This window comes from Ambystoma mexicanum, chromosome 8 (assembly GCF_040938575.1).
Source record: "Ambystoma mexicanum isolate Mex_15411 chromosome 8, UKY_AmexF1_1, whole genome shotgun sequence".
Lineage (NCBI taxonomy): Eukaryota > Metazoa > Chordata > Amphibia > Caudata > Ambystomatidae > Ambystoma > Ambystoma mexicanum.
The window spans coordinates 397,289,890-397,317,077 of record NC_090929.1 but is presented as its reverse complement, the minus strand read 5'-3'; the positions used below and the strand labels follow the sequence as shown (position 1 = coordinate 397,317,077).

Here is a 27,188-nt window from a genome sequence, read left to right as displayed (position 1 = left end):
TGCTGGGGGACTCATTAGGTTAGGAAACTGAGCCTAAACAGAGAATTCTCCCTAACAACCACGAAAGGTGAGTTACACCTAGCACTACAGAAGGTTGCATGAAGGGACGGCACGGCTCCAGGGCATTTGGAGCGCGGAGACCAGACCTCCTCCTCACCTCACCGGCCCTACGAACACAGATGCAGCCACGGTAAGCTCACCCTCACACCGCAGAGACGGATAGAGGCGGAGGGGCCAGTCGCTCCTAACCCCAGCTCCCGCTCCAGAGGGCCCCCATGGCCCCCTTTACAGCTCAACTGACCCTACCTAGGGCACTGACACCACACGCTGTCTTTGGTCCAGCTGGCATATCTTCCTCACAAACGGCTGCCCTTGCGTGACAGGCCCTGCAGGATTGCGAATCGGCAAAATGGCCCCCCAGATCTGGCACGAGTGTCTGGGCTGGGTAGTGGTGGTCTGCACCTTACTTCCCTGCCAGGGGACAGGGCAGTCGTAACACTTTGGCCCCCTAGGGCACTACAACTCGATCTGCTACACACCAACTGAACCGGCATCTTAATAGCCTTAAGACACCCCAGCTGAAGTGCTCGCGGGACCCACAGTGAGTGGACCAGCTTGAATATCCGCAGGGCGAGGGCCGAGGGAACGCTTACTAAATGACTGACAGCGCCCCAAGACACTCTTTCACGGAAATATGGCCGCAGAGTGATGGGGGACAACAGCTCCTGAATTGGGGACATACGCAACCCGGGCCAGCACCTAGCAGCAGAAACACAAATATATAAGATCCCCGCAAGAGGCACCAGAGACTAAGGGATCTGCTGTGGCCCAGGCTATGAGCTGGATTGAGAAGAGTGCATCGGCGACATCCACAGCGTTCCGAACGAAACGCATCTCAACGGCCCTCTGACTATCATTAAGTCTCAGCCACAGGTGCAAGCAGACTCCCGGCACACGGTGCCGCAGCAATATTGCCACAGCGAGTTAACCACCCCCACGCCGGACAATACTACAAAGACGATATCACATCACCGGTCTTGTGCTACAACATTATACCACGAGACCACAGCTGGCAGCGCTCCTACACATATCTGTGGGGTCGGAGACCTGGGGGAAGTAGTTTTGAGTTCAAACGAACCTGAGCATTGAAAATAGCGAGTCATATGAACCTCATATTATAAACTGTAATTCAGGCAACACATGAGACAAACCCTCAGAAACTATGATAATATAACAACGTTTGACAAAACGCATAGTTGTGGGTATGTGAGGGGTCACAGCCCACCCAAACAATATTCTAGCAACCCAGGGCAACTGCTGCAGTATATATATATATATATACATACATACAAATATATATATATATATATATATACATACATACAAATAAGTCCTGAAACGTGCAAGTCCCTTATACGGAATATCCCAGCCAGCGCGAAGGGCCCCAAGCCCCCCTTGCGACACCCACCGCCAGGCAAGCCCCGTGGCCTCTTCAACACAGACCAGCACTGGCATCCATAACGCGGGACTCCTGACACCGAGTACCTAGCAAGCCATGGAGCCTCTCCGCAGCACAGCCCGCCACCTCAACAAAGCCGCCAAGGAGTCAGACCCGGCAAGCCCCTGCTCTTGACAGGTGGTAGCACCTCGAACCTCCCGGCGCAGCACAGCTCGCAGGCCAACACAGACCTGCAGAAACCAGCGGCCAGCAACAGTCAGCCACAGCGCGGCCCGGTGGACCGGCAACAACGCCGCTGCGACCTCAGCACATCACACCTCAGCCAGAGATTCGGACCTACACGCATCATGTCGAAAAAACCAGCGAAGCAAGCCAACATAGCTACTCTCCTATCCACCCCTGCAACAGACAGATCCAGGAGGGGCGACCGCCTAGAACCAGGGGAAACCAACACTGGGAGCATGCACGCAGAACCACCCCGGGAAGGCCCGACTCAGGAGGTCACGAAGTCTGACCTCCTAGTAGCATTCACCAAAGAATTTCAGAAGGGCACTGAGGAGGAAATGAGCACCATCACAGCGCTTGAAACGAGAGTGGGGGAACTAGAGACAAGAACAATGGAGGCGGAAACCACCCTGTGCGAGCACAGCTACGAAATTGAGTAGGGGGCAGACAGGCTGAGAGCACTTGAAGCCCTGGTGCTCGACAGGATCCACAGAACTAGAGTTAAATCCAACGCCTCGGCCCCGCTGGACGTCCTGGCAAGAGTACACTACTTCAAGGAGGAGATCATGCGGGAGGCTAGGAGCTCCCTGCAAATACAGTTCAGGGACGCCTCAATCTCCCTTTATCAAGATCTCGCCACCACCACACTCCTGAAAAGGAAAGCACTGAAACCAGTGACGGAATGGCCGAGGGAAAAGGGCGTATCATACCATTGGGGCTTCCCCAAGGCCCTGATTTTCCCCTGGAATGGGAGCATCCGCCACATACGCAAACTACATGAGGCTGAAAAACTACTGAACCCGGCAGCAGGGGGAGAAACCAACAACGAGGAAGCGCCCTCAGTCCAAGAAGACCGGAAGAACTCTAACGGTCCTGATCCTGGTTGGAGAGGCGCCGCCGAAGAATCCGGGGACCCCCACTCAAAGGCAAGCACCCAAGCAACGACGGCTAAGGTGGGGCGACACCGACACCCAGGTTCCCCCGGAACCGACAGGCATCGCCAAAAACCAGACGGCAGCCACTAACACTGGACACGCACCGAATTCTTTAAGTAAAACAACACTTCCAACTCACATACAGCTTTCACCGCCACGTAATAGAGGCCTAAGGGTCTCATTCTCAAAGGACTGCGTTGGCCCAGCCGGAGCCCCCGTTGGTCGAATGCTGGCCCAGTTGACCAAGTTTTGTTTTAATGGGGGGAATAGAGGGGTGGCCACCGAGGGGGGGGGGGGGCAAACCCCCAACACATGTCCCAGCTCACCTGACAGCCGCCCACACAGGCTGGCAATAAGCATAGCATGATGGTGCCCACTAGCTGCAAATTGCCTACACTGAAACGGGGTCATCCATTAAGAACCTGACCATGATCACCTGAAATGTCCAGGGCCTCAACTCCCCCAGGAAACAGAAGTCCGTGGAACACCGCCTGACCCAGCTAGAGGCAGATGTAGTTTTTCTCCTAGCCGCGGACGAACAGAGAGTCAAATACCAAATGTTCCCTAGAAGATACTTCACATCCTCTGGCCTGAAGAGGGGAGGGGTGGCAGTCCTGCTCAGTCAATCAGCGGCACTGACAAATGTCACAGTCTAACGGGACCCCGAGGGCAGGTTCCTAATGTTTAAAAGCCTACTGGTCGAGCTCCCAATAACCATCATAGCAATCTACTGCCCAAATGAAGCCCAGGAGCGCTTCCTACGTAGTATCCTCCCAGACATATCGTCCTTTGCAGAAGGCAATCTACTGATTGAGGGGACTTCAACCTCACCCCGGACCCAACTGTCGACAAGACCTTGCTGCCCACTGGAACAGACTTCACGAAGGCACTGGGGTTCGTGGAATTCCTAAGAGACAGACAATCGACGCCTGGAGGCTGGCGAACGACAAGACTTGCGACTACACTTTCTTTTCGCATGTCCACAGGGGTCTCTCCAGGACAGACCTTCTACTCATCTCAAGCTCACTGTTCCCAAGCATCGTGAACATCCACATCGGCCTGAGAGTGATCTCCGACCACGCCCCAGTCATAGCGCAGCTCCAGACGGAAGGCCTACCAACACCACAACACAGAGCCTGGAAGTTGCAGGACTATCTCCTCATGGACATTGCAGACAGCCAGGAGTTGTCGGAAGCCCTCACTAACTACTTCACAGAGAACGTGGGAAAAGGGCCTACAGATGCTATGGTGTGGGATGCCATGCAGCCAGTGATCCGAGGGGTCGCCATGCACTGTTCAGCAGCACACAGGCGCCGGCACCAGCTAAAATCAGAAGTACTGGAAACAGAGGTTGCACAGAAAGAAGCAAACCATAAACAATGCCAATCAACAAGGTCATGGAACGAGCTACGCAAAGCTAAAGTAGCCCTGGAAATGCACCTGGCAGACCGTACAGCCCAAGCGTTGACATACACGAAGCAGTACTATTACCTGAACAGCAACAAAGCCAACCGCCTACTCGCATATAAGCTCAAGAAAATACACACCAGGAACAACACTGCAGTCCTACGGGACCAAGGCGGGACCCCACGCTGCTCTGAGGCCAAAAGGATGACCATCATGACCGAGCACCATAGGAAGGTAATGTCAGGGAACCCTACGGAAGCGGCAGCACATGCCGCCAACCTGAGCACGATCCCAAGGCCACCCCGCCACCCACAGATGAACACCCTGGAAGACCCTATATCCTCGGAGGAGGTGTCTGAAGTGATCCGCTCCATGAAAAACACAGCTCCTGGCCCAAACGGGCTGCCCGTGCCATTTTACAAGAAATACAACCACATCCTGGCCCCCCACCTAGCTTCACTTTTCAACTCCTTCCTCGAAACTGGCTCTATCACCCCCTCCAAGGAGGAATCGTTCACCGTTTTGATTCCAAAACCAGGAGCAAACCTAGAACTCTGCGCGTCATTCCGCCAATTGCTCTACTGAATGTAGACTTCAAAATCTTCTCAAAGTTATTGGCCGCAGGCTCGCCGGGCTCCTCCCAGACCTCATTCACCCGGACAAAACAGGTTTTATTCACGGGCGCAACAACTCTGACAACATCAGGCGCACCTTACAACATCATTGAGACAGCCAATAGAACTGGAGAAGAGCTAGTGGTGGCCTCGATCTATGCACACAAGGCGTTCGACATGCTGGACTGGGGCTATATGAGGGAGACACTGTCACTACGGAATTGGCCCGAAATTCTTGAAATGGACGATGGCTAACTATCAGGAACCCACCACAACCCTGAGGATCAACGGCGCCAGATCCCCAAGAATCGAAATCACTAGAGGCACACGCCAAGGCTGCCCCTCGTCGCCTCTGCTCTTCGCCCTGTCAATGGAGCTGTGCGCTTGGGCCTCAAATTCAAGGACGATACCTACAAAGCAGCCCTATACGCCGACGATGTACTGCTAACACTTACGCAGCCAAGCACATCCCTCACTGCGCTATGGGAGGAGCTAAGCAGCTTCAAGTCAGCATCAGGGTTCTCAATCAACCTCACAAAGTCCACAGCACTGGACATCAACATTCCAAGAGCAACGTTGGACTCTATGGCGGCCTGCCTCCCAATCCCCTAGGCCAGATCCCACAATTATCTAGGCGTCCGCCTACCGAAGCTACCAGAACGCACCTAAAAACTAAACCTCCCGCCCCTGCTAAAGGACCTACAGTCGGATATGGCCCGCTGGCAAGATCAGGAAATATCCTGGCTAGGAAGAATCGCAGCACTCAAGATGAACTTGGTCACTAGACTGCTCTACCACTGCCAAGCCCTCCTGGTAGCAATACCCAAACAAGCCAAACAGAAACTGCTAAAATTTGTTTTGGCAAGAAGCCTCGAGTAACCAGGAAAGTCTTACTTAGGAACCCTGGGTCCGGAGGTCTGGGAGTCCCCGAGGTCGAAAGGTACTGCCTAGCCGCCCAGCTCTTGGTGGCATTCATGTGTCAACCTGGCATGAACAAGCCCCGCTGGCTAAAGCTGGAGGAGGACTGGAGCCAATACCCACCAGGATCCCTCCCACACATCACATGGCCCAAAATTCCCCCTAACGCCGGGCCCCTCTCGACCACCAGGAACACGGTAAGCAGCTGGAAACAGGCGGCAAGGAGGTGGAACTGCACGAGCACGGTTGGTCCACTCTCTCCGATCTGGGAGAACTAGGACTTCACCCCAGGCCAAGGGCAGAACATTTTTTCTAAGTGGAAGGCAGGCGGCCTGCAGCGCGTAGCAGACTTCTACGAAGGAGACTCTCTACTCACCTTCGAGGATTGCAAGAGAAAATTCCAGGTACCGGAAACCGAGAGGTTTCACTACACCCAGCTCGGTCATTGGTTGTCACATGACTTAATGAGAATACATGGGCACAGAGAACTGACAGCACTGGAGCTCACGCTAACGGCAACCCCACCCAGGGGGAAGATTTCCACCCTGTAGAGGCTGCTGGATAGGGCAGACCCCGACTCTAAGGAGCCCTACATGACACAGAGGAAGAGAGACCTAGGCCGAGAACTAGACAGGACCAGCTGGGAGCGCATCTGGAGATGAACCCACAAGACCTCTAAATGCGTAACGAACAAAGAGGGAGCCATCAAGGTCTGTTACACGTGGTACATGACACCAGAAATCCTTCACAAATGCAACCCTGCTATCCCGCCACACTGTTGGAGGGGCTGCACGGACACAGTAACGTTGTTCCACATCCTCTGGGAATGCCCGAAGGCAGAGAAGTTCTGGAGGGAGGTCATGGAGCAAATCCGACAGATCACAGGCCTATCAATACCGTGGGACCCCGGGATTGTCCTACTGGGATACACAGGACAAGGACAGTACCCGATGACCGTCAACCTGGCGGACCTCTGCACACACCTACTGACCGCAGCCAAGATTTCAATCGCCAAGCTGTGGAAACTTCAGGAAGACCCAGCAATCCCCGAGTGGTGGGTCAAATGCTGGGACATCGCCGCTGCGGAGAAAATTACCGCCATCCGCCTGGGCAACCAAAACAAGTTCCACAGCACCTGGGGCCCATTCCTGGACTTTGTGGAAAGATTCCCGGGAGTGGCCAGACAACCTCTTGCGCTCCGCTGGCTAACTAAAATGGACTAACATCCTAGCGGCCCCCTGGACCAGCGCACATGGCTGCCTTCCCTATCGCAACCACAGCACCCATACCCTGTAACTTCGATCTGAGACTGACGCGACCCCTCCCACGGACCACCCCGGAACTCACCCCCCATTCGTTTTTTTTTGTGTGCTTTATACCTCAGTTGAGCCATGTTTTCTTTTTCTTGTTTACTATGTTTCACTCAAAAGCATGTCCCAAAGAATAATGAAGCCTCTATTGTTTATAAATGCCAATAAAATGTTACATTGAAAAATAATTACTGAGAAAGGTGGAAACAAAAGCAGCGAGTGGCACTCGCTTCATCCGTTGAATGACGGCGAAGGAGGCTTGCAGTGCGGGTTGCGACTCGGACAGAGGGCTCCCAGGTGGGAGGAGCGTAGACAGTGGTCAGACCAGGAGAGGGGGTAGTGAGTGGGTTAGCGTTCAGGATGTTTGCAGAGATGAAGGCATCAAGAGTGTGTCCGGCTGAGTGGGTCGGACCAAAAGTAAGAATGGTATGGGAGAGGGGATCCCAGAGGCCTTGGAACAGTGAAGTGGCAGATTCAGGACAGTCAAGGTGGATACTGAAGTCTCCAAAGAGGAGGGGTTTAGATGTAGAGGTCAGGTGAGAAGAGGTGAGGGCAGCCCATTCAGAGAGGAAAAGAGATCGGGCAAGGGGGCCTGTAGATGGTAGCACGGGAAAGTGAGAGAGTAGGGGAGACACTGAGCCTAAAAACAAGGCATTCAAAAGAGGAGTAGGATTGATTAGGTACGATAGTAGTAAGAAACCCACTCAGGGAAAATCAAGGCCTGAGTTAGGAGAGGAGCTTGTAGCCACATCAGGAAGGCGAGAGGCAAGAGCAGCGACAGAGCTGGCATTGAACCACATCTCAGTAAGGGCAAGAAGGAGACAGATGTCAGCCAAGTGTTTAACAGCAGTACAAGCATTTAGAGTAGCTAAGTGCAGCTGGTTACCACCTTTTAAAGTTTTCCGAGGAGGAGTGTGGTACTCCAGTCGGTGCTGGTGAAGAGTCTAGAGGGAAGGAGGAAGGAGGGGTAGCAGGGGAAAGGAGGAGGTTAATGAGAGACAGCAGGCACCGGTCAGGAAGGAGAAGATTAGGTTGAGAACCCTGGGCCATGATAGTGCCATTGTGATACATATTGATGATGCACCTAGAGGATGAGAAGTGTGGCAAGAGTACTTCCCATCTAGTGCCTCCAATAATGGGTGAAGAGGAAAAATGATAGAGGATTTAGACCAAATTGAGGAGTCCAAAGGTCCGGGGAGGTGACAGTAAAGAGGATGTCGGTAATAGTCTGCCTGGAGGAAGCATTGACGTAGGTGTCGGCAATAGTTATGCCTGGATTGGAGGCCAGGCTTCATGAGTGAGATAGGATAGGCGATAGAGAAGCAGTTAGAATAGATAGGGGAGATGGAGAGCACCACAGGGAGGGGGAAGGGACAGAAAAGGATACCCAAGGGAGGAAGGGAGAGAGACAGAGAGCTGCATAGTGCACAAAATAACTCACCAGGCGTCCTAGCAACCAAGCAGGAATAGATGCGTGGCAGGGATACACATTTTACATAGACACAGTTATCCAATTCCAGGAAAGCAAGGAAAATGCAGCACAACAGCGTGGGGACAGGTATTAGAGGCACCCAAGTTTGAATTCCAAACAGTCACAGAAATGCAAGCAATTCAGCAGGGCATCAGCATGTAAAAAACACCAACGTTTGAATTACAGACCATCATAAAAATGCAAGCAATTCAGCAGGTTGCAAGAGAACTTCAGATGTCCAGCAAACCAGCATCATTTGAGGCCTACAGGAGGCATTGGAATTCCTTCTGCAAGTGGTGGGAGCCTAGGGGTATTTTACCTATGTCTATGGATGTCTGTAGATTTTATGACAGATGGCTTGAAGTTAGGGCTTGCTACTGGCACCCTCCAAACGCAATGGGCTGACCTTGGGGCCTTTCGGGACCCTCGCTAAGCCTTGGCCACAGTGGCCTCTCTGTAGTTTTGGATTACAAAAACCATCCAAGAAGTCGATCCTGCCAGATTGGGACCTCGCGCTTTTATTTCACCAGCTACAGTGTCCTTCCCTTGAACCACTGGACACAGTAGCTCTCAAGATTATCTCATTGAAAACCCTCTTTTTGGCGGCAATCACATTAGCCAGTTGGCATGGAAAACTGGGATCTGTAACAAATCGAGGGAATTAAGGGGTAGCCAATCCGCAAGCAGCGTTGGGATTGGGAACTGAACTTGGGATGCAAGCAGCGCTTGAGCAGTGTATTTCACAAACCCTTGGAAAACGCACAAAGTGAATTCCGACGCATTATTTAAGTGTCAGAGCGCGGGGAAGCTGACGACAGTATTTGCATGTTAACTGCCAATGGGCAGTAATGACAACTTGTACTGTGTGCTGTAACACGGCCTTGTAACACAAACTCACACGTGCTTTGATTTTCTTATAGCGGCACTCCGCCGTATCATTGCGGCTAGAACTTAGGGACCACAGCTCTTGGCGATGTACCTGCTGCATGACACAAAGCGAAGTGCCATGTTTGTTACTCAAGTCAATCTGACTTGGTTGTGAGAACCAATAATCATCGCAGTGCATTAACGTTATTGTCAAAGGGGCAATTGTATGCAATGTGCTTTAGAACCTGTTAAAGTTGCCGGTTGTGAGGTTAAACAACCAGCACTGGTTATAGTAGTGAATGCGTGATAGGAACGCATCAGAAACCCATAACCTGCCAAGTGTTTACACAGTGTTAACAGTGTCTTAGGTGAAGATTAAACAGGTCTTTGGGGCCATAGTGTGCATGTGTGTACGAGAGTGTGTGGGCGGAGTAACAGCGATCTCAGGAACCCCAGGAGGGGATACCAAGGCGTATCCTTTCCCGGTACCCCCTTCCCTATCCATCACCTCTTCCTCACCCTTTTCCATGTTTCCCTAACCTCCTCTACCCATTCAATCACGCGGACCCTAACCCACTTTCCCCGGCGCGTTACTGAGGCCCGGGTTATCTAACATCCAGGCACCAAGACCCAACGGGGAGGCAGGTGTACATGCTACCTCTGCGCAAGGTTGAGTACCTGACATCTAACAAAGTTCTGTATAGTTCAATATTCAACAAAAAGGTATTTTCTATCAATTGCTTCCTTCCACTGGATAAAGCAAATATCTCTTTCACAAAACACTAATTCGTACCAAGGAAATTGTTTTGCTCTGCACAAGGTCTTCATCACAACTTACTCTTTCAAATGGAATACTTTGGTCAGTATAGCACAGCAACTACCTTTGTTGATACAACAGTTAGACAGCGTTATCAAGTTACCAATGTCTTTTCACAATACCTTATTACCACAACCACATTTCTTCAAAGCAATTGGTTCTCTCCTGGTGTACTCGCCTGTCAGGACCAACTACAAATGGTATCTTTCCTGGTTCACTCTCCTGCCAGGAATACAACTCCTACTGCTACAGTTCTCTTCTTAGTGGCAATATGGGTTACAGATTTCCCCAAACTGGTGTCTCAGAAAAGGAGAGTTGCGCCATTGTTGTCTTCTTATCAATTGGTTATAATGCCTTTGCTGTTGGCAATGTGGGGTACAAGTTTCCCCAAGTTGACATCTCACAAATGGAGAATTGTGCCCTTTTTGCCTTCTAACTTCTTTATGATTTCTTGGCAATGCGGGTTACAGGTTTCCCCAGGTTAACTGAGTTGCGCCCTTTATTTTGAGCCAGTCCAGGTGTTTATTCAGACATATGTTTAACTTCCTTTGCCACCCCTGCCTCCTTTCTCTTTGCTCTTTAGCTCCCTTTACAAATGAAACCAAGCGCCCCAGTGCCCGGTTCCTCCTCTGAGGCTCACTGGTAACTATTGCAAGCTACGGCATCCTCCTCCGTTGCTGCACGGCCCAGCAGTTCTGCTTCTCGGCATGGCAGGGACCTCTCAGTTTCTCTCACCGTCTGGGTCTCTGGGTCTCTCTCTCTCTCTGGGTCTCAGCCTCTGCCTCTGCCTCACTCCCAGCTACCACGGCTCTCCCACTCTTCAGTCTTTCTTACAGCCACAGATACGTCCGCTTCCTTGCCGCTCTGTACACCTGCTGCTTGGCATGAATATTTTACCTGCAGCTTCAACCTCGTCAGTGTTTTCCCGTGCTGCTTCTGCCTCTGCTGCTCCTTCTCTTCCTCTTCCACCTCTCCCACCTCTATACAGCTGTGGTACACTTTCAGATTTCAATGGCCCACTTGGGTGCCTTTCCTCCAACCAAATAGACTGCACACTCTCTTCAATGGCATTTGTGATCCTCATTAACTCCTGGTATTGTAGTCCATAATGGATTGAAGTCCGTTGAGTCTAGTCATCTCTGCTTGATTGTTGAAAAGTTGAATCTGTTTGATTGTTGAACTGGGTGTTCTTAAAGTTAGGAGATGTTATATACATAGCAGATACCTTGGTTTGCTCTACTTTACTATATGCCATCAATGCTTCAGGGAGAATAGGGGAATCATGAGTCAAAGAGGTCACCAATTCCCCTCGGTAGGAGTACCCTCCCATGTGATCCCCCCTCATAATACCACCCGTAGGGTCAGGATCAGGTAGCAGCTGCCTTCCCCTAGCCACATGAGAGGAGGCGCCTTCCAGGTTTTTAGGGATGATCTCACTAGATTCATCACATAACTTACACCATTACAAGGAAGAAAAGGAAATTGCACCTTTAAATGAGGACCTCCAATTAAATTGGAGAAGTACATTGAAGAATAACTGCACCCCTCAACGAAGGCGAGAGAGAGCAGAGTACATTCGCAGGCAGGGGACGCCCCCTGGACACGCAACACCTGACGGAGGGGGAGCCAAAGATAAGCGGAGCGCGCGACGAGCGGTCTTAGAACGGCAGAAGGAGATGCTGGAAGCCCAGCGTGTGAGAGAAGGGAGAAACAGGGGTGACGGGTGCCCAAACCTCAGTGGTGGTGTGACCTCGAGGAGTTTATGGTGGGTACACCACCCATCTAACTACACCGACACCACCAAGCACAACCCCCAGAAAATGGTCTGGTTACCCATGGAGGAACCCAGACCCTGAAAAGAAGAAAGGGAACCGCAAGTATGGTGGTAAAACCAACCACCCAACCATGCAGAGGAACAAAGAGAAGATCCCAAGCCAATATGGACCAAGAGATGTTCCCCTGAAGCAAATAAGGTAACGGGAAGACTGGGAGGACAGACGGGACATTTTATGTAACCAGAGATACTCGTCCCTGTATAAGTGACGAACACTTGAAACAAAAGCTAATGAACTTGAACTGTGTTATTGTGAGAAAAAGAATCACAGAAGACCCAGAGAGGGAAACCAATAGTACTTGGGGATCACTACCCTGGGAAGAGGGGAAACTATCCCATTACTCAACAAGGAAAGAGTAGAATATACCACAGAGAAAACATTGTAACCTGAAAGACAGAGAAAATACCCAAGATAAATGATGTACAAAAGAGACCAGGTGGTTAAGAGCTGAACTATAATTGTCCAGAGACCAAGACCCACACAGGGAAATATACTTTCCAAGATTACTCAGAGCCCACTAACCCAGATACAAAGTTTCGATAAAGGTTAAAGAAGGATATCTCTGAAGAGAAGAGAAAAGCTAAGAGTATCTCGAGACACGATTTAAAAATTGCATATTACCAAGAAAAAGAAAGACAACTGCAAGAAGCAATCATCAGGAGAAGGCAGTCATTCTCCTGACCTTAGTCTGTTTAGAATAGTGGTAGTGTCAGTTAGGGCTAGTTTTGGACAGCAGACATATTCCTTTTGGACATTCACTGACGACGGACAAGCACCTTAGTTAGTAAAATAGGTAGGGAACTCTCCATAGTCATAGGGAAAGATAGACCTTATTCTTTAATAAACACATGTTGTGGCTCAGAGTGGCTGCGTACGTCTTCTGACCCACCACAGATCCTATTGTCCATGAAACCATACTGGAGGTTCAGAACAGGTATGGTGAATCTGCATACAGGACCTTCCTTCGCCTTTCAGGTAGTGTTGCCTGGGCGCTCTTCTGAAACAGGAGTGGACGCTCATTCACTAGACCTCGGTGGGCTACTATGAATCTTATCTATAGATAGTTTTTACTTTTAGCAGCACCGATTCCCACTTTGAGTCAATTGATGGGGTGACTAAGGGCAATAAGCCTAGAATGTCCACTCTGAATCACTGGATTAAGGACATCATTGTCAAGTCGTACTAAGAGGCACAGAAACTGCTCCCCAGAATAACCAAGGGTTGCTTAACAAGAGGAATGGCCACACCATGGGTGGAAGCTCAAGAAGCAATCAATAAAAAATATCTGAAATGCAGCAACGCGGCTTCAACTGACCAGTTTATCAACTATTACAAGTTGTCAAACGGCGGCTCGCTGTCGTTAACTTCGCATCAATGGTTCTGCGTGCTAGCTTTGTGTAATAAATAAAGCTAGGTTTGCAGCATTTGTGTGTGTCCTGGTTTTTATGAGGACGGCTCATGTCTGGTACCGCTTGTTACATCTTCAATTTGTTAAGGATGAGACGACAAAGGAAGTAATGCCAGTAATGCTCATTACAAGTCTATAAGTCCCCACCCGTCCCTCCTGTGCGAGGTGCATGGTCTACGAAAAACACATGAGGCGGTAAAGAGAGGTGCTTCTTGTATACATAACAGAAGTTAAAGTTCATACATGTTTTTCTGCAAAGGATCTGTCTGGAAGGCAGAAGCCTTCAATTTATTAGGACTGTACCAAGTAGGCAGAAGCGGGAAGTAATGACAGTTTGTCACTGTCGTTATAGTAAGAAGGAAACTAGAATCAAAGGTTTTGACAAGACTACCAAGTAGACTGTCGTTCTTAAGAAAACATATGCACATCAAAGTAACATTAAAATGATTAGCAGAACAGCTACACGTATGAACATAAAAATATGATGCCCACTATACATAATAATTTTCACAATTTTTTCTTTCTTTCCCCCATCTTAAATGGTAGATACAATTGAGTATATATTTGAAATTGAATAATTTATATAAATGTTTGACAGAAGGCTTTGAGGAACCACAATAGGCAATAGAACGCCTTTGGCAGTGTGCGAAACACGTGTTGGACAAGTCGAGTTATAGGTCTGGATTAATTGAATCACCAAGAGTTGTTACAAATGTGTAAAGTGTTGCAGTTTTTTGACAGAATGAGAAATCAAAAAAATTGTAGTTTGTTTAGGTTATACACACAATTGATATTTTATTTAAAGAAATATCAGTGTCAATGCACATAAAGACTCAAGATGTTGGTTGGATTAAAGAAATTTTTGTCACCCATTTCCCTCTCCCCTACCCCCTTCAATGATCGATCACTTTTTTCCTTTGCTCTGACAGACCACGGTTTGAAGACAGTCAAGGAGACGGTCACAATTTTCTCACACATGTAGATGGACTCATGCACATTCATATTACATTGGTGAAGATTGACACAGCATACAAACCAACAAACACATTACTTAGAAACAGCAGCAAGATAAACAATGTGTTATGGTCGATGGAGACATCCAGGTTGGTATTTTTGAAGTACAAGATACCCTTGAACTGGTCAATGTCGATACTACAGATATTTGAAAATCTTAGGTTTTACCTCACGTTCAAAGATTCAGTGATGTGAAGAAAAGTTGTTTCATTTACAGCATCATAAAGAACATGAGAAATGGCCGCCATGACGAGTATCCAACTTAGATTGTAGTGAAGAGATACATCTGTTCTGTTACCTCTGAAAAGTGCTCTCTTATGCATCTGTACTGTTGTATACAGGGATCGAAATTAAGATTGGATAAGTAGGAGCTGGAAGCTGCTCCTGGGTATCCACCATTCACAAGGGACCAGGAGCTACCACTTGGGAGTAAGGAGCTAGTGCATAGCGTTGCGCAAATCTAACTTCTGCCTTTCACAGAAGATGCAGACATTTAATTTTGTCCATTATTTATGACCCCACATGCTTTGAATGTCGTACCAATGTGTCATAATGTTTATATTCATAGTGTTTCCCAAATCATGGCTCTACTCCCTTGTTCACCCTGCTGGTGACACAAGGGTTAAATGTTATTTTCAATGGGCAATTGCTGAAGTACTTTAACAGACTGAGGTTACAAATACTGGAAACTTATAAGAGGATGATGGTGTGTTTATATTTACCACATGTAGGAGTGTGGAAGGAGGAGACCGACACAGGTCGAATTCTTTTGGGCAAAGTCTTTTATTTATGCCAAAAGAAAGAGGGAAACCTAAGTATACCTAACTCTAAGAGAGTTTTCCCTGCCTCAACAAAAACTAAGGATCTGTCAGAATGTTGGTACAAAAAGTCTACCGTCCTATGTCCAAATCCTACTTCTATCCCTTACACTTCTAAATTAACTAAACTGGATCAGTCTCTGAGTCCAGAAGAATGACTCCCTTCTTCTGGATGAACACGGCTCACACATAGGGGGAAGGTCTCCCTGGCCTTCTAAAGGCTTATGTTTACAGTTCCACAAAGTATGGGGACTCGCTTCTGTTCCTTCGCCTTTCTCAAGCTTGCATTTACAGTTTGACAAAGTAGGGTGAATAGCATCCATCCCCAGGCCTTTCTCAGGATATTATTTATACAGTTCCACCAAGTAAGGGGAATGTCTCCCTTCCCCTATCCTTTCTCACGCCCCTGGTTAGCTCCTCCAGTGACTCACTTGGATAGACTTGGTATTTGACCTTACCAGGTACTGCGATGGAGAAGAACAAGTTACTTACCAACTGGTAACGTTGTTTCGATTGGATGTTCCTCCAACGTATTCCTCATCTTAGATGTATTCCATCCAGCTTTGCTGCTCTTCAGACATTTTTCGGCAGAGGGTGCCGTGCGTCGATATCGTCGAGTCGATGGTCCCTCAAAGGCCTCCGTCGAGGGTGACGTCATCGGGTGTATAAGTAGCATGCGTGGCGCCCGTTGGCCCCAGTTCTGTTTTTCCCCCTTTTTTGCCTGTGATCTTGTCCTGTGTAAATTGTGCCGGCAGACAGGTATCAGCCTTGCGAGATTTGAGATAGCAATGACCCGGAAAAATCTACAGAGGGGTAGGTTGGGAGGGCGATGAGGAATACGTTGGAGGAACATCCAATCGAAAGAACGTTACCAGTTGGTAAGTAACTTGTTCTTCGAGTGGATTGTGTCCTCCAACGTATTCCTCATCTTAGATAGACTCCCAAAGCAGTATTTTGCATACTTTTTCTGGAGGAGGGGTCAGATTTTTTCCCCAATGCCTTTAGATGGCGGAATAAAGCACTGCTTTTCCAAAAGTCAGCTCCCTAGACTGGGAAGCATCCAGGCTATAGAATTTTGAGAAGGTGTGTAGTGAACACCAAGTTGCTGCTTCGCAAATGGACCTTCTTGGAACACCTCTTTGAAGGGCCATCGAAGAGACGATGGCTCTGGTGGAATGAGCCCTTAACCCTTCTGGTGGGTCTTTTTGTGCTAGTCGGTAGCATTCTGAAATTCAAAGTACGATCCAGCGTGAAATTGTCCGTTTTGTTACCGATTGACCCAGTTTCCTTCCTGCGTAGCAGGAAGGTTGTACACTCTAAGTCTGGAAAGTCTAGAGATGTAAAAGCTTAAAGCTCTTTTTGGATCCAGTCTGTGTAATCTTTCCTCCTCCTTAGAAGGATGGGGTGGAGGATAGAATGTGCGTAAAACAATTTTCTGACTTAAATGAAAATCAGATATTACTTTTGGTAAAAATGATGCTTTAACCCTCAATGCAACTCTGTCCTTATAGAACACAGTATAGGGTGGCCCAGAAGACAGAGCCTGCAATTCGCTCACTCTTCTTGCTGATGTTAGAGCAACTAAGAAGGCCGTTTTCCAAGTTAGTAATCTTAATGGACACGTGTGCATAGGCTCAAAAGGAGCACACATTAAGAATTTTAGGACTAAATTGAGATCCCAAATCGGTACTTGAAATGGGTGAGGAGGAAACACATTAGTGAGACCTTTTAAGAATTGTGTTATCAAAGGAATTTTGAAGTAGGAGCATTCTTCTGATGAGCGCTTGAAAATGGAAAGCGCCGCAAGGTAACCTTTTATTGTTCCGATATTTACACCTTTATGTACTAGGGTCAGAAGGAAAGATAGTACTTCCGGAATAGAACATAGAAAAGGATCGACATTCTTTTCTCTGCACCAGTTGCAAAACTTTTTCCAACGACAACGGTTTAGAGACTTTGTTGCTGGCCTTCTTGCCGAAAGCAACACCTCCATAACATCATCTGGAAGGTCCCAATCCCTGTATCTCAGCCTTTCAGATACCAAGCATGAAGGTTGAGTGTTTTGACCTCTGGATGGAGAACCTGACCTTCCATTTGAGAGAGAAGGTTCTCTCTCTGAGGAAGACGTACTGGAGGACAGATGGACATATCTAGAAGGTCCGGGTACCACGTTCTCCTGGCCCAATCCGGGGCAATTAGGATCATGCGGTTCCCGAAGCGTCTCAGCCTCCTGATGACCTGAGGAATGACGGGAATCGGAGGGAACGCGTACAATAGTGGAAAATTCCACTCCACCACGAATGCGTCCCCCAGGGCTCCTCTCGGGTGAAATTCCCTTGAGCAATACCTTTCACATTTTCGGTTGGTACTGGTTGCAAACAGGTCTACCTGAGGGGTTCCCCAAAGGGCGAAGATCTCTTGAATGACTTCCTGAGCCAGTTCCCATTCGTGGGACACCATGCTTTGCCTGCTCAGAGCATCTGCCGTCATTCTCTTCCCCGGCTAGATGAACTGCCGTTAAAGAGATTCCCTCCTGAATCGCCCAATACCAGAGCTGCATTGCCTCTCTGCACAGAGGTAGTGACGCCACACCTCCTCTTTTGTTTAGGTAATGCCTGGCCACTGTGTTGTCCGTCATTATCAGGACATTCTTTCCCCTGACAGATGGCAGGAAGGCCTTCAGGGCTAGTCTGATTGCCCTCAGCTCTAAAAGGTTGATGTGTAGTTTGGACTCCGATGGAGACCAACGACCGTTGATTGTCAAATCGTTGGCATGAGCTCCCCATCCCAGGAGTGAGGCGTCCTTCACTACTGTGATCTCCGGCCATGGTTGCCAAAAAAGTTCTCCTTTTAGGATGTTCTCTGTACAGGTCCACCATAGAAGATCTTGTCTGACCTTGTTCGGAATCTGAAGAAGATCCGTCATTTGACCTGAGAACTGGGACCACTGAGTCTTTAGAGCCCATTGAAGGGATCTCATCCTTAAGCGTGCCTCTGGCACTAGGAAGATGCAGGATGCCATGAGGCCGAGCAACCTTAAAAAGTCGGAAGCCTGGAGGTTTTGGGCATTTTGGAATTCGGAAACCATCTGAAGAATGTCTTGAGCCCTCGCCTTGGGAGGCGAGCTCTTTCCCAAGGATGTGTCTAGTACAGCTCCTATATACTGAAGCTATTGGGAAGGTGTCATCTGTGACTTCTTGAAATTGAGGGAGAAGTCCAGTTTGTGGAGGAAGTGGCAGGTGACTTTCAGATGATCCAGTGCTTGCTCGGCAGAACGTGCTCTGATCAACCAATCGTCCAGGTAGGGGTAGACATGAAGCCCCCCTCTCCTGAGGTGCTCTGCCACCACTACCATTAACTTGGTGAAGACCCTCGGGCGGAGGTCAACCTGAATGGCAGGACTCGAAACTGATAGTGTGAGTCGCCAACTACGAACCTCAGGTATTTTCTGTGTTTGAGATGAATCAGCACATGAAAATAAGCATCCTGGAGGTCCAATGACACCAACCAGTCCTGAAGTTGAAGGGCCTGAAGGATCTGAGAAAGGGTAACCATCTTGAACTTGTCCTTCCTGAGGAACTTGTTTCTTAAGTCCAAGATGGGTCTCAGTCCTCCGTCCTTTTTGGGGATCAAAAAATACGGGGAGTACCATCCCTTGTTCCTCTCCGCTGCAGTTACTGGTTCTATAGCACCTTTCTCCAGCGGGGTTAAAACTTCCTGCTGTAGGAGCGTGTTTGAAGACTTCGACGTGTGTCTCCCTGGTGGATTGCTTTGAGGCTGCTTTAGAAAGGGAAGGCAGTAGCCTTGGGCTATTATTTCTAGAGCCCAAACATCTGAAGTAATGGCTCGCCATTCTTGTAGATGCTGTGACAGCCTTCATCCTACAGGTGTTTTGTGATGCAAGTCCTCAAAGTGGTTTTGTGGCGGATGTTGCAGCCGCTGATGGCAGAGATGCTGCAGCTAGAGACGGCTTAGCACGTTTTCCTCGTCCACCGCGAGTGGCCTTTTTCTGGCCCCTTTGACTGGCCATTCCTCTCGCCTTTCCATAGGAGGTGTAATAACGATAGGATCGTCCCCTCCATGACTGCCCTTGCGCACGAAAAGGCTGAGGTTGCCTAATAGCAGCTCCTAAAGATTTGGCAGCTGCTTTTGAGGTCTGCAACCTCTCAAGGCTCTTGTCAGCCTTGTTGCCAAAAAGGTGAGACCCGTCAAAAGGCATGTTCAGAAGGTGGTTCTGTACGTCCGGTGCAAAACCCGAATTCCGTAACCACACAAATCTGTGCATTACCGTGCTAGTGCCCATGGACCTGCTTACACTATCCACAGTGTCCAATCCAGATTGAAGGGATTCCTGCATGGCTTCCTTTCCATCTCTAACGATGGCTAGGAAACCTTCCCATTCTTCCCCTTCTGGTATGTGCTCCGCCGCCATTGTGATGCACTCCCACAGAGTGTACGAAAATTTTGCCAAGGCACATGTGGAAAATTTTGCCAAGGCACATTGGCAGATTTTAATGCCATCCTCCCAGCTGAAAATACCTTCCGTGCCCAACCATCCACACGCTTATCGTCCCTGTCTGGAGGGATAGAAGGGTACGCAAGTTTGTTGGAAGCTGTGGCTGCCTGTATGAGCAGACTCTCGGGAGTTGGATGTTTTGACAGATAGCCGGGGTCGCTACTGGCTGGGCGGTATTTTGATGCGAGGGACTTATTTACCAGAGGAATAGAATCCGGAGTTTCCCATTTCTTGGCCACCCTGTTTTTCAAGGCTACATGAAAGGGTAGTACTGGGTCTTCGATGGGACCATGGTCCAATATGTCTGTTAAATCATCTTGGACGAATTGGGCTGGTGGTTTAGCCCATCCCAAGTAATCTACCACCTTGTTCATTAACTGACGGTATGATGGACTGGCATGCTCTCCTGAATCTGGTCTACCAAAGTCATTCTCAGGGGATGTGTCAATGCCACTTGCATTGTGTAAAGACTCCACCAAATCCCTCATTCTGCTTTCCTCTGAGATCAAGCATTCTGGGACATTTGGGGTGCCATATTCCAACCCGAAAGGTACATTTGCCTCATCAGATCTCTCTTGTTCCTCAAAAATGGAGGTCAGGGATTTGAAAAACACCTTCCTAGGGAGAGGCTTGAAAACCTTCTCTGGGAGAGGAGGAGGAAGAGGTGTAGTACCAGGCTCTGAGGAAATTACATGTTTTGTAACCTTCTCCTTCTCTTTTTCTGGCTTCCCTGGCCTGGCTGGAGCCTTTGGCGCCGAGGGTTTCGGCGTCGATAAAGGCATCAACGACATAGTGGTCGTCGACAGTGTCTGCTTCGAGGGCGTCGAGGCGGTCTTCGACGATTTTCCCTTCGAGTTGTGATAGGTCTCGGACGGCGTCGCTGACCTTGAACGGTCGACTCGAGCGTTTTTCGCTCGGCGTCCTGGAAGGTTCCCTATCCTCCTTTTTTCGATCACCCGGGCTCGAGGGCGCGCGAGTGTCGGAGCGATGACGCTCCCGGCCGACTTCCGAAGAAGGCGCGGACCGAGGCTTTGCTTTCTCAAACACCACCATCATTTTTACCCTGAATGCTTCCCACTCTTCGGAAGACGAATGTTTCGTGGGGCATTTCATCCTTTTCGGAGACTCGTCTAACGACGAGGTGGAGGGAGACCTGTGGCGTCATTTCTTCAATTTTTTTGACGAAGACGACGAGCGATGAGAATCGCTTCGGGACCTAGATCGATGCCTTTCGTGTCGAGGAGATTTCTCCTCATGGGGTCTCGACTTGACGCTAGAGGCTTTTCGATCATTTTTTCGACCTACCTGTAGCTTTCCTCTTCTTTCTCGCAAGGCCTTCCCCGTCATCGCCTGACACTTCGAACAGGCCTCCATGTCGTGGCCTTCTCTGAGGCACCACAAACACTCACAGTGTGGGTCCGTGATCGACATTTTTGAGCCGCACGACTTGCACTTTTTGAATCCCGATCTCGGGGTTGTGGTTGGCGTCGATGACGAGGACATATTTCTTCTTTGTATATTATTTCTTCACAGAACTCGAGGCGCGCCGAATGTCCGAAGCAACGTATACTGCGGAAAAACGGAACTGAGGCCAACGGGCGCCATGCGTGCTACTTATACACCCGATGACGTCACCCTCGACGGAGGCCTTCGAGGGACCATCGACTCGACGACATCGACGCACGGCGCCCTCTGCCGAAAAAAATTCCGAAGAGCAGCAAAGCTGGATGGAATACATCTAAGATAAGGAATACGTTGGAGGACATAATCCACTCGAAAAGGGCTTGTTGGAGGACCTTGTACTCCTGCACGGTTGGGTCCTTGACCCCTGGGTATGCTTGACTGGTTCTTCACAGGACATATAACATAACAGTAGAAGCAATTTACAATTATGAATCACACCAACAAAACAATAAGTAGAGCAATTAAACTGTGAGGGAAGAAGGAAGGGTGAGGAAGGGACGGAGGAGGGAAACAGAAGGGGTATAAGAGCGAGAGTGAGGGAGGGTATGGGAAGGGGAAGGTATAGGATCATAGGGAAGATTTGAGGGAATGAGAGGAGGGGAGGGTTTCGTGGCGGGGAATGGAGAAGGAGAGATTTCAGGGAAGTGCAAAAGGAAGAGAACGTAGGTATAGAGCGGATTGAGAGAGGTAAGAAGTTCCAGTGCAGCGGGGCTAGGAGCTGAAAGGAGCGGAAACGGGAGGAGGCACACGGGGAAGGAAGAACAGTGAGAAGGAAGTGGTCAGCTGAGCGAAGGGAGCGGGAAGGAGTGTAGAACGAGAGGAGAGAGGGGAGATAAGGGCGAGCAAGATCATGGAGAGATTTAAAGACTAGGCAGAGGAAGTGAAATTTAAGTTGGGAGCGAAAGGGAAGCCAGCCAAGGGAGGAAAGCAAAGTAGAAATGGAGTCATGGGAGGCCAGGAGACAGAGGGTACGGACAGCAGAATGGTAGATAGATTTGAGGGGGGCGAGGTGAGAAGCAGGTAGACCAAAGAGTAAAGAGGAGCAGTAGAAGAGGCGAGAGAAGATAAGGGAGGAGATTCAAAGTTTTGTAGAATGGAAAGTGAGAGATGAGCGGACTTTGCAAATATTAAAGAGGTGGTAGCGACAGGCGCGAGAGGCAAGAGAAATATGGTGGGAAAAGGAGAGGAAGGAGTCAAAGTGAATGCCTAGATTGCGAGCGTGGGCAGAGATAGGAAGATTAGAGGGGGGAAAGTGAATGAAAGGTGGAGGAGAGAGAAGGGGGAAGAGTGTTGGCGGGAAAAAATAAAAGACTTCAGTCTGGTCAGTATTGAGGGAAAGAAAGTGGGATGACATCCAGTTTTTAATGGCAGTAAGACAGGAAGAGAGTTTAAGGTGGAGATCAGATGAGAAGGAGGGGTTGGGCGTCATCAGCATAAATATGGGGAGAAATACTGAATTAAGAGATAACAGGGGCAAGGAGAGAGGTGTAGAGTGAGAATGGGAAAGTGCCAAGAACCGAGCCTTGGGGTACGCCGTATTCCAAAGGGAGGGTAGGCGAGGAACGGCCGCCCCAGGAGACCGCGAATGAGCGGGAGGAGAGTTAAGAGGAGAGCCAGTTAAGAACAGAGCCTTTGAAACCAAAGGAAGAAAGTGTTGAGAAGAAGGAGGTGATCAACAATGTCAAAAGCAGCAGAAAGGTCAAGGAGAATAAGGACAGGGGATTGCTTAGAGCATCGAGCAGAGAGAAGGGAGTTAAGGATCTAAGTGAGGGCCGTTTCAGGAGAGTGTTTAGGTCGGAAACCAGATTGAGAGGGTGTTAGGAGAGAAAGATTGGTGACAAAGATTGAGAGCTGAGAATAGGCGAGGCGTTCAAGTAATTTAGAAAGGAATGGGAGAAGAGAGATTGGACGGAAGTTAGAGGTAAGAAGGGGATCAGCAGAAGTTTTGTGTTTGGCGGAATCCAGTGCAGTTCCCTTGGGGAGCACTACACCAGATTAGGACTACAAGTGAGAGCAAAAAATCACCTTTGGTATCAGTCTGTACCACAGAAATTTAGTTGGTAGCTGTGGCTGACCAGTCAGACTTATCTCAAGAGGGAGTTGTGCAGTATTCAGGGTTTACACAATAGGCAGTACAATACTATGGAGCAAGGAAACACTGACCAAAGCTTTGTATCAAAAAGAGAATATATTTATTCTATACACTTCTAGTTCCAACACATAGATCACTGTTGATAAAGTAAATTAAGTTTAGTCAAGGAAAAGCATTTACAACTCCCTATTCAATTGTAGACAAGTTTGCGGTAGAGTGAAAACTGAGCAAAACGGCACAGTGAAAACCAACTACAAATGGCACTCTACCAATTTAACGAAAGGGAGGGAAAGCACAAGTTAAACCGAAACATCTTCAGACACCCCCTAGCAACACTTCGCTGAAGTTTTATGAACAAGTAATGCACAGTAACACTTTAGCCAAAAGATGAGTGAATGAAAACTGAGCAAAATGGCACTCCACAAGTTAAAACAGTAGGAAGGAAGAGGGGTTTAGAAGATTTAGGTGCATCCACACATTTCTCATTGAAAACCAATCTAGTGAGAGCAGATCTAACAAATCAGCCACAGTCAATAGGCCTGAGCCAGAGTCAGTGGTACAGGACCAAGAGCTTAGGAGCAAAGATGTTCTTGTAGCTGCAGTCAAGTCTTTAGTAGAAAAATATTGAAGAGGTAGATGCGAGGCGAAAGACAATGTTGAGAGAGGGCGGCCGACCCCACAAGTAGTTAAAGGATTTAAAACACCTTTAGGGCTACCACGGAGAAAGGGCGGCCTGGCGGAACAATGTACATTAAACGTGAAGAAGTGGCTCCTGCGGTGGCGGTTGTTCCTGGTAGTTCCTGCAGGTGAAGGGGTCCAACAGAGGAACAGAGGCTCTCGTCGTGGAGGAAGGTTCGAGTCGCTGCACTACCCAGGGATGAAAAAGGTACGCTCCTTTTAATCGCGGTCCGGGTCGATAGCTGCCTGGCTATCCTGTCTCCAAGTGCGGGGCACTGTCGATTCGACCAAGGCAGGTCCGAGGAAACGATAGGTGAACTGGTTGACCCCACCAGCTCAAGGGAAGGAGGCTCTTTCTCTGAAGATCTCCTCTCGTCATGTGAAAGAAAAGTGGTGAGACGATCCGGCAGGGCTTCACCGGTGGAGTAGACGCTGAAGATGTCTGTGGCTTCTCTCCCCTCCGGTTCCGTAGTTCCAGTGGCGACGTCTTGCTCTTCCAGTCCTCAGGACCTAGTTTTTATGCAGAAAGAGACCCATTCATACAGCCTAGCTGTCACTCACACAGTGTAGTGGTCTTCTTGGCGAGAGACCCTCCAGCCTATCAGGTTAGTGTGCAACCTGAGTTGCTGTGGCAACTCTGTCCAGGGGTTCTACTCCCCATCCCAAACAACAGACCCACCCCAGACTCAGAGGCGCCGAAAGGAGGGCTTCTTGGCAGAAGCCCGCCAAAAGAGTGAACAAAGGATCCCCGACCTGAGTTAGGAAAATGGAGTAAGACTCGAGAAAGAAGTTATATTAAAGTTCTGGCAAATAAAATAAACCGGCAGTATGTTAGAGGCTGTCAGTAAAAGTGTTAGCCTCGAACAATGGGAAAATCTCATAGGGAAATATTTGCAGTCGAATATAAAAAGGTAGTAACCACTGCCACCAGCCAGAAACTTTGTAGAGGGGGACTTTGAGGTGTCCTCTCGAAAATGAACGTAGGGGAAAAACTATTAACCCCTTCCAGTACTTCCATATTAAGATGGGTTGTACTGGTTTAGTTCATAGAGATTGACTATTAAAGTCAATGGGGACTTTACATGCCCTGGGAGACAGTAGTCAGCCCCAGGGTATGGAGTCTATGTTTGGGGGTCGCTACGACACCCCTGTGTCACTGCACGGAGGGTGCTGTGTAAAACATTTGCATAAAGATGGTTCCTATGGGTGAGAGAAAAGATCCCATAGGCATTAAACACAAAAATAGCCTAGAACACACATAGCAAAGATGCCTAAGAGTGGGAAAAAGAGTCTCACTCTTAGCAGGTAAAAAGAAAGAACCCCTTCAGATCCAGCAAAGCTGCTGGGGGACTCTATAGGTAAGGGAAATTAGCCATAAGTGAGAATTCTCCCTAACAGTTTCTTTAGAATCGGTATGATAGTAGCATGCTTGAATGCGGAGGGGAAGGTAGCTGAGGAGAGGCAGGTGTTGAGGAAGGAAGTTAAGTAGGGAATAAGAGGGTAGATCTTAAAGATAAGAAGGGAAGGGAGAGGGTCAGTTGGAGCAGATGTGGGGTGGGCTTTGGACAGGAGGATGGATACGTCAGAAGGGGAGACAGGCGAGGAGTCAGACATACAGGTTGAGGGGGAACAGGGAGGGAGGAAAGGGGGCGGAGGGAGTAGGAAGAGCAGTTTTTGACGAAGAGAAATGATCTTGGAGGAGAAGAAGTTTACAAAGTCAGAAGGAGAAAGGGTGGAAGAGGAGAAGAAGTTCACAAAGTCAGAACGAGAAAGGGTGGGTAGAGGTGGGGAGAGAAGACGAGAGAGGTTTTGGAAAATACGGCGAGAGTGAGAGGCTTGGGAGTGGAGAAGGTTAGAGTAGTAGGAACATTTAGCCGAGGTGAGGCATGAGTCATAAAGAGAATGGTAAGAGAAATATGAGGTTTGGTTAGATAATGAGAGAGATTTGAGACAGAGTCTCTCGAGACTTTGGAGGAGATGACACATGGAGAGAAGTTGAGGAGGGAGCCATGGTTGAGAGGGTTTACGAGTAGGACGGGAGAAGGAGAGGGGGTAGAGTAGATCAAGAGTGGAGGAGATAGAAGAATTAAGAGTGGATAGTGCTTCATTGGCTGAAAGGGAAGAGAAATCAGGGAGAGGGGGAAGAGAAGAGCAAATGTTGAGAAAGAGACGGATCAAAGTTGCGAAGGTCACATTGAGAAAAGATGGTGGGGGGGTATAAGAGAAGAAAGATGGGGAAGGGGAGGAAGGGAGAAGGTGAGTAAAGCATGGTCGGAGAAATAGATAGGTAGTGTAGAGACAGAGTTGAAGATAAGGTCAAGAGTAGAGCCAGAAGAGTGAGTAGGAGAGGAGGGGAGAGGGGAAAGGAGATAGGAGTCAAGGATGGAGAAAAGGGGGGAAGATTGAGGGGGAGTAGGGAGGTGAAGATTAAAGTCACCAAGTAGAGTTAGAGGAGAGGGGAAGGGGGAGATAAGTGAAAGGAGGTTATCAAGGTTGTTGTAGAAGGAGGGCAGAGGGCCAGAAGGCCGATAGATGATTAGAAAGGAGATAGGGTGAGGGGGAAGAAAAGGATTTGTGAAGGGAAAGAAGGAAGAGGCGGTGAGGAGGTAGAGGAAAGGTATTTAGGGTGGAAGAGAAGGCCAATGCCACCGCTACGACCAGTAGAGCGAGAGATATGAGAGAAGGATGAAATGGAGGTGGTGAGGGAAGCAGAGACAGTAGAGTTGTGAAGGGGGATCCAGGTTTCGGTTAGACATAGGAAATGAAGGTTGAGACGAAAGAACATGTCCAGAACAGCAGCAGTTTTATTGCAAATGGATCTGGCGTTCCAGAGAGCAATGTTCATGATGCTGGAGGGATGAGCAGTGGGGGGTAGATAAGGTTAGGACAGTGAGGGAGGTAGGTGAGGAGTGGGGAGAGTGGGGAAGGGGATTGAAGCGGGGGATGGACATGAGGAAGAGGGAGAGTAGGAGAGGAAGGGGATAGGGGAAAGAGGGATTGAAGGGGGAAGAGTAATGAGGACGGGGAGAAAGAGTTTTGGCAAAACGCATAACAGGGAAAGAGAGTGGTATGATGAAGAAGGAATAAAGGGGAAAACAAGGGGGGAGTGTGTATAGAGGGAGGAGGGAGGAAAGAGGAAGGCGTCAATGGGGAGAGAAGCCAATCAGGACCAGGGCGAGTGAGTCAGGAACAGAGCAGCAGGTTGGAGCTGAGCAGGAGGAGAAGTTAAAAGGTAGATGATCCTGTAAAATGGCAAGATCAAGGATCAAAGCAGGCAGCAGGAGGCCACAAAGCAGAATGGTGTGCAACCACAGCAGGTAGGCCAGGGACCGATACTGGC

At 48.9% G+C, this 27,188-nt stretch overlaps 1 protein-coding gene across 5 annotated transcripts in view; it reads right to left on the bottom strand.

The window, feature by feature from the left end:
* Positions 1–27,188, bottom strand: part of CDK5RAP2 (CDK5 regulatory subunit associated protein 2) — a 2,172,192-nt gene that overhangs the window by 2,011,269 nt on the left and 133,735 nt on the right. The window lies entirely within an intron of this gene.